The sequence below is a fragment of the Hyla sarda genome, chromosome 13 (assembly GCF_029499605.1).
Source record: "Hyla sarda isolate aHylSar1 chromosome 13, aHylSar1.hap1, whole genome shotgun sequence".
Lineage (NCBI taxonomy): Eukaryota > Metazoa > Chordata > Amphibia > Anura > Hylidae > Hyla > Hyla sarda.
Genome location: NC_079201.1, coordinates 17,987,900 through 17,995,183, shown reverse-complemented (window position 1 = coordinate 17,995,183; position 7,284 = coordinate 17,987,900).

Below are 7,284 nucleotides of genomic sequence, written 5' to 3'. Positions count from 1 at the left end.
AATTTTATGCTAGCGGATTGAAAATAAGATGTTGCTTATGGAAGTTGCAGGTAAGGAATGCCCCCAGGTAGGTAGTGTCCCCAGGAGGTAGTGGCCCCTAGTAGGCCATACCCCCAGGTAGTTAATGTCCCCCAGGTAGGTATTCATGCAGCCTGTAGGTAAATCTCACAGATAGCTGCCCCCTGTATGAAAACCCCCCTATGTAGGTAGTAGGTACCTATTAGTTTGGTAGTTTGTCCCCATTTTAGCTAGGCAGGAACATGGTAGACAGTCCCCCACATTAGCTAGGCAGAAGCAGTTCCCTCACAGTAGGTATAGGCAGCAGAGTTCCCTCACAGTAGGTATGGGCAGCAGAGTTTCCCCAAATTAGGTATAGGCAGCAGAGTTCCACCACATTAGGTTTGGGCAGCAGAGTTTCCCCACATTAGGTATCAGCAGCAGATTTCCCCCACATTATGTATAGGCAGCAGAGTTCCCCCACAGTAGGTATAGGCAGAAGAGTTCCCCACATTAGGTATAGGCAGAAGAGTTCCCCCACATTAGGTATAAACAGCAGAGTCGCCCACAGTAGATATAGGCAGCAGAGTCACCCCAACAGAAGGTATAAGTAGCAACGTTTCCCCACAGTAGGTATAGGCTGCAGAGTTCCCCCACAGTAGGTATAGGCAGAAGAGTTCCCCTATATTAGATATGGGCAGCAGAGTTCCCCACATTAGGTATAGGCAACAGAGTTCCCCCACAGTAGGTATAAGCAGCAGTGTTCCCCCACAGTAGGTATAGGCAGCAAAGTTTATCCCCCTCCAAGCCCCAACACCCGCACATGCAACGCTACCCATAATGTGGTCAAGCCTTGTAATGGGTTCCATAAATCAATGACAATCTAACTGATAAAGGGGCAATTTCAAGGGACACCAGAAACAGAACATTGACAGTGCTGGTCTGTATATAATATCCAGGTGATCTGACTGTAGATTATCAGGACAGGATCAGACAGCGCTGGTCTCTATATAATATCCAGTGATCTGACTGTAGATTATCAGGACAGGATCAGACAGCGCTGGTCTCTATATAACATTCAGTGATCTGAATGTAGATTATCAGGACAGGATCAGACAGCGCTGGTCTCTATATAATATCCAGTGATCTGACTGTAGATTATCAGGACAGGATCAGACAGTGCTGGTCTCCATATAATATCCAGTGATCTGACTGTAGATTATCAGGACAGGATCAGACAGTGATGATTTCTATATAATATCCAGTGATCTCCTGACTGTAGATTATCAGGATAAGATCAGACAGTGCTGGTCTCTATATAATATCCAGTGATCTCCTGACTGTAGATTATCAGGACAGGATCAGACAGTGCTGGTCTCTATATAATATCCAGTGATCTCCTGACTGTACATTATCAGGACAGGATCAGACAGTGCTGGTCTCTATATAATATCCAGTGATCTCCCGACTGTAGATTATCAGGACAGGATCACACAGTGCTGGTCTCTATATTATATCCAGTGATCCGACTGTAGATTATCAGGACAGGATCAGACAGTGCTGGTCTCTATATAATATCCAGTGATCTCCTGACTGTAGATTATCAGGACAGGATCAGACAGTGCTGGTCTCTATATAATATCCAGTGATCTCCTGACTGTAGATTATCAGGACAGGATCAGATAGCGCTGGTCTCTATATAATATCCAGTGATCTCCTGACTGTAGATTATCAGGACAGGATCAGACAGCGCTGGTCTCTATATAATATCCAGTGATCTCCTGACTGTACATTATCAGGATAAGATCAGACAGCGCTGGTCTCTATATAATATCCAGTGATCTGACTGTAGATTATCAGGACAGGATCAGACAGTGTTGGTCTCTATATAATATCCAGTGATCTCCTGACTGTAGATTTTCAGGACAGGATCAGACAGTGCTGGTCTCTATATAATATCCAGTGATCTGACTGTAGATTATCAGGACAGGATCAGACAGCGCTGGTCTCTATATAATATCCAGTGAACTCCTGACTGTAGATTATCAGGACAGGATCAGACAGTGCTGGTCTCTATATAATATCCAGTGATCTCCTGACTGTAGATTATCAGGACAGGATCAGACAGCGCTGGTCTCTTTATAATATCCAGTGATCTCCTGACTGTAGATTATCAGGACAGGATCAGACACTGCTGGTCTCTATATAATATCCAGTGATCTCCTGACTGTAGATTATCAGGACAGGATCAGACAGTGCTGGTCTCTATATAATATCCAGTGATCTCCTGACTGTAGATTTTCAGGACAGGATCAGACAGTGCTGGTCTCTATATAATATCCAGTGATCTGACTGTAGATTATCAGGACAGGATCACACAGTGCTGGTCTCTATATTATATCCAGTGATCCGACTGTAGATTATCAGGACAGGATCAGACAGTGCTGGTCTCTATATAATATCCAGTGATCTCCTGACTGTAGATTATCAGGACAGGATCAGACAGTGCTGGTCTCTATATAATATCCAGTGATCTCCTGACTGTAGATTATCAGGACAGGATCAGATAGCGCTGGTCTCTATATAATATCCAGTGATCTCCTGACTGTAGATTATCAGGGCAGGATCAGACAGCGCTGGTCTCTATATAATATCCAGTGATCTCCTGACTGTACATTATCAGGATAAGATCAGACAGCGCTGGTCTCTATATAATATCCAGTGATCTGACTGTAGATTATCAGGACAGGATCAGACAGTGTTGGTCTCTATATAATATCCAGTGATCTCCTGACTGTAGATTTTCAGGACAGGATCAGACAGTGCTGGTCTCTATATAATATCCAGTGATCTGACTGTAGATTATCAGGACAGGATCAGACAGCGCTGGTCTCTATATAATATCCAGTGATCTCCTGACTGTAGATTATCAGGACAGGATCAGACAGTGCTGGTCTCTATTTAATATCCAGTGATCTCCTGACTGTAGATTATCAGGACAGGATCAGACAGCGCTGGTCTCTTTATAATATCCAGTGATCTCCTGACTGTAGATTATCAGGACAGGATCAGACACTGCTGGTCTCTATATAATATCCAGTGATCTCCTGACTGTAGATTATCAGGACAGGATCAGACAGTGCTGGTCTCTATATAATATCCAGTGATCTCCTGACTGTAGATTATCAGGACAGGATCAGACAGTGCTGGTCTCTATATACTATCCAGTGATCTGACTGTAGATTATCAGGACAGGATCAGACAGCACTGGTCTCTATATAATATCCAGTGATCTCCTGACTGTAGATTATCAGGACAGGATCAGACAGTGCTGGTCTCTATATAATATCCAGTGACCTGACTGTAGGTTATCAGGACAGGATCAGACAGTTCTGGTCTCTATATAATATCCAGTGATCTCCTGACTGTAGATTATCAGGATAGGATCAGACAGTGCTGATCTCTATATAATATCCAGTGATCTCCTGACTGTAGATTATCAGGTCAGGATCAGACAGCGCTGGTCTCTATATAATATCCAGTGATCTCCTGACTGTAGATTATCAGGATAAGATCAGACAGTGCTGATCTCTATATAATATCCAGTGATCTGACTGTAGATTATCAGGACAGGATCAGACAGTACTGGTCTCTATATAATATCCAGTGATCTGACTGTAGATTATCAGGACAGGATCAGACAGTGCTGGTCTCTATATAATATCCAGTGATCTCCTGACTGTAGATTATCAGGACAGGATCAGACAGTGCTGGTCTCTATATAATATCCAGTGATCTGACTGTAGATTATCAGGACAGGATCAGACAGTGCTGGTCTCTATATAATATCCAGTGATCTCCTGACTGTAGATTATCAGGACAGGATCAGACAGCGCTGGTCTCTATATAATATCCAGTGATCTCCTGACTGTAGATTATCAGGACAGGATCAGACAGTGCTGGTCTCTATATATTATCCAGTGATCTCCTGACTGTAGATTATCAGGACAGGATCAGACAGTGCTGGTCTCTATATATTATCCAGTGATCTCCTGACTGTAGATTATAAGGACAGGATCAGACAGTGCTGGTCTCTATATAATATCCAGTGATCTGACTGTAGATTATCAGGACAGGATCAGACAGCGCTGGTCTCTATATAATATCCAGTGATCTCCTGACTGTAGATTATCAGGACAGGATCAGACAGTGCTGGTCTCTATATAATATCCAGTGATATCCTGACTGTAGATTATCAGGACAGGATCAGACAGTGCTGGTCTCTATATAATATCCAGTGATCTCCCGACTGTAGATTATCAGGACAGGATCAGACAGCGCTGGTCTCTATATAATATCCAGTGATCTGACTGTAGATTATCAGGACAGGATCAGACAGCGCTGGTCTCTATATAATATCCAGTGATCTCCTGACTGTAGATTATCAGGACAGGATCAGACAGTGCTGGTCTCTATATAATATCCAGTGATCTCCTGACTGTAGATTATCAGGACAGGATCGGACAGTGCTGGTCTCTATATAATATCCAGTGATCTGACTGTAGATTATCAGGACAGGATCAGACAGTGCTGGTCTCTATATAATATCCAGTGATCTCCTGACTGTAGATTATCAGGCCAGGATCAGACAGTGCTGGTCTCTATATAATATCCAGTGATCTCCTGATTGTAGATTATCAGAACAGGATCAGACAGTGCTGGTCTCTATATAATATCCAGTGATCTCCTGACTGTAGATTATCAGGACAGGATCAGACAGTGTTGGTCTCTATATAATATCCAGTGATCTGACTGTATATTATCAGGACAGGATCAGACAGTGCTGGTCTCTATATAATATCCAGTGATCTCCTGACTGTAGATTATCAGGACAGGATCAGACAGTGCTGGTCTCTATATAATATCCAGTGATCTCCTGACTGTAGATTATCAGGACAGGATCAGACAGTGCTGGTCTCTATATAATATCCAGTGATCTGACTGTACATTATCAGGACAGGATCAGACAGTGCTGGTCTCTATATAATATCCAGTGATCTCCTGACTGTAGATTATCAGGACAGAATCAGACAGTGCTGGTCTTTATATAATATCCAGTGATCTCCTGACTGTAGATTATCAGGACAGGATCAGACAGTGCTGGTCTCTATATAATATCCAGTGATCTCCTGACTGTAGATTACCAGGATAAGATCAGACAGTGCTGGTCTCTATATAATATCCAGTGATCTCCTGACTGTAGATTATCAGGACAGGATCAGACAGCGCTGGTCTCTATATAATATCCAGTGATCTCCTGACTGTAGATTATCAGGACAGGATCAGACAGTGCTGGTCTCTATATAATATCCAGTGATCTCCTGACTGTAGATTATCAGGACAGGATCAGACAGCGCTGGTCTCTATATAATATCCAGTGATCCGACTGTAGATTATCAGGACAGGATCAGACAGTGCTGGTCTCTATATAATATCTAGTGATCTCCTGACTGTACATTATCAGGATAAGATCAGACAGTGCTGGTCTCTATATAATATCCAGTGATCTCTTGACTGTAGATTATCAGGACAGGATCAGACAGCGCTGGTCTCTATATAATATCAAGTGATCTCCTGACTGTAGATTATCAGGACAGGATCAGACAGTGCTGGTCTCTATATAATATCCAGTGATCTCCTGACTGTAGATTATCAGGACAGGATCAGACAGTGCTGGTCTCTATATAATATCCAGTGATCTCCTGACTGTATATTATCAGGACAGGATCAGACAGTGCTGGTCTCTATATAATATCCAGTGATCTGACTGTAGATTATCAGGACAGGATCAGACAGTGCTGGTCTCTATATAATATCCAGTGATCTCCTGACTGTAGATTATCAGGACAGGATCAGACAGTGCTGGTCTCTATATAATATCCAGTGATCTCCTGACTGTAGATTATCAGGACTGGACCAGACAGTGCTGGTCTCTATATAATATCCAGTGATCTGACTGTAGATTATCAGGACAGGATCAGACAGTGCTGGTCTCTATATAACATCCAGTGATCTCCTGACTGTAGATTATCAGGACAGGATCAGACAGTGCTGGTCTCTATATAATATCCAGTGATCTCCTGACTGTAGATTATCAGGACAGGATCAGACAGTGCTGGTCTCTATATAATATCCAGTGATCTCGTGACTGTAGATTAATCAGGACAGGATCAGACAGCACTGGTCTCTATATAATATCCAGTGATCTGACTGTAGATTATCAGGATAGGATCAGACAGTGCTGGTCTCTATATCATATCCAGTGATCTGACTATAGATTATCAGGATAGGATCAGACAGTGCTGGTCTCTATATAATATCCAGTGATCTGATTGTAGATTATCAGGACAGGATCAGACAGTGCTGGTCTCTATATAATATCCAGTGATCTCCTGACTGTAGATTATCAGGACAGGATCAGACAGTGCTGGTCTCTATATAATATCCAGTGATCTGACTGTAGATTATCAGGACAGGATCAGACAGTGCTGGTCTCTATATAATATCCAGTGATCTCCTGACTGTAGATTTTCAGGACAGGATCAGACAGTGCTGGTCTCTATATAATATCCAGTGATCTGACTGTAGATTATCAGGACAGGATCAGACAGCGCTGGTCTCTGTATAATATCCAGTGATCTCCTGACTGTAGATTATCAGGACAGGATCAGACAGTGCTGGTCTCTATATAATATCCAGTGATCTCCTGACTGTAGATTATCAGGACAGGATCAGACAGTGCTGGTCTCTATATAATATCCAGTGATCTCCTGACTGTAGATTATCAGGACAGGATCAGACAGTGCTGGTCTCTATATAATATCCAGTGATATTCTGATTTTAACTCTATATCAGTGTTTCCCAACCATGTTTTCTCCAGCTGTTGCAAAACTAAAACTGGCCATGCAGGGAGTTGTAGTTTTGCAAGAGCTGGAGGCTCTCTAGATTGGAAACCCTGCTCTAAAGTGTCATCTATGGAGATGAAATGGTCCAACGTGTTTTGAAGTTGACAATTTCACATTTTGACTCCTAAAGTGGATTATCTCCAAACCGCGTCTCGCACTCCTTTAATTTGTACTCGCCACACTTGAAGGGTTTTTTTCGGAAGTGATTGGCATTATCACGGCAAAGTCAATTATTGGCTCGGAGTGTGGGGAGGGCAGGAGGATATCTCTCGAAAATTGTATTAATTGAAATTTGTGTGACTTTACACTTGCGAGACACCAG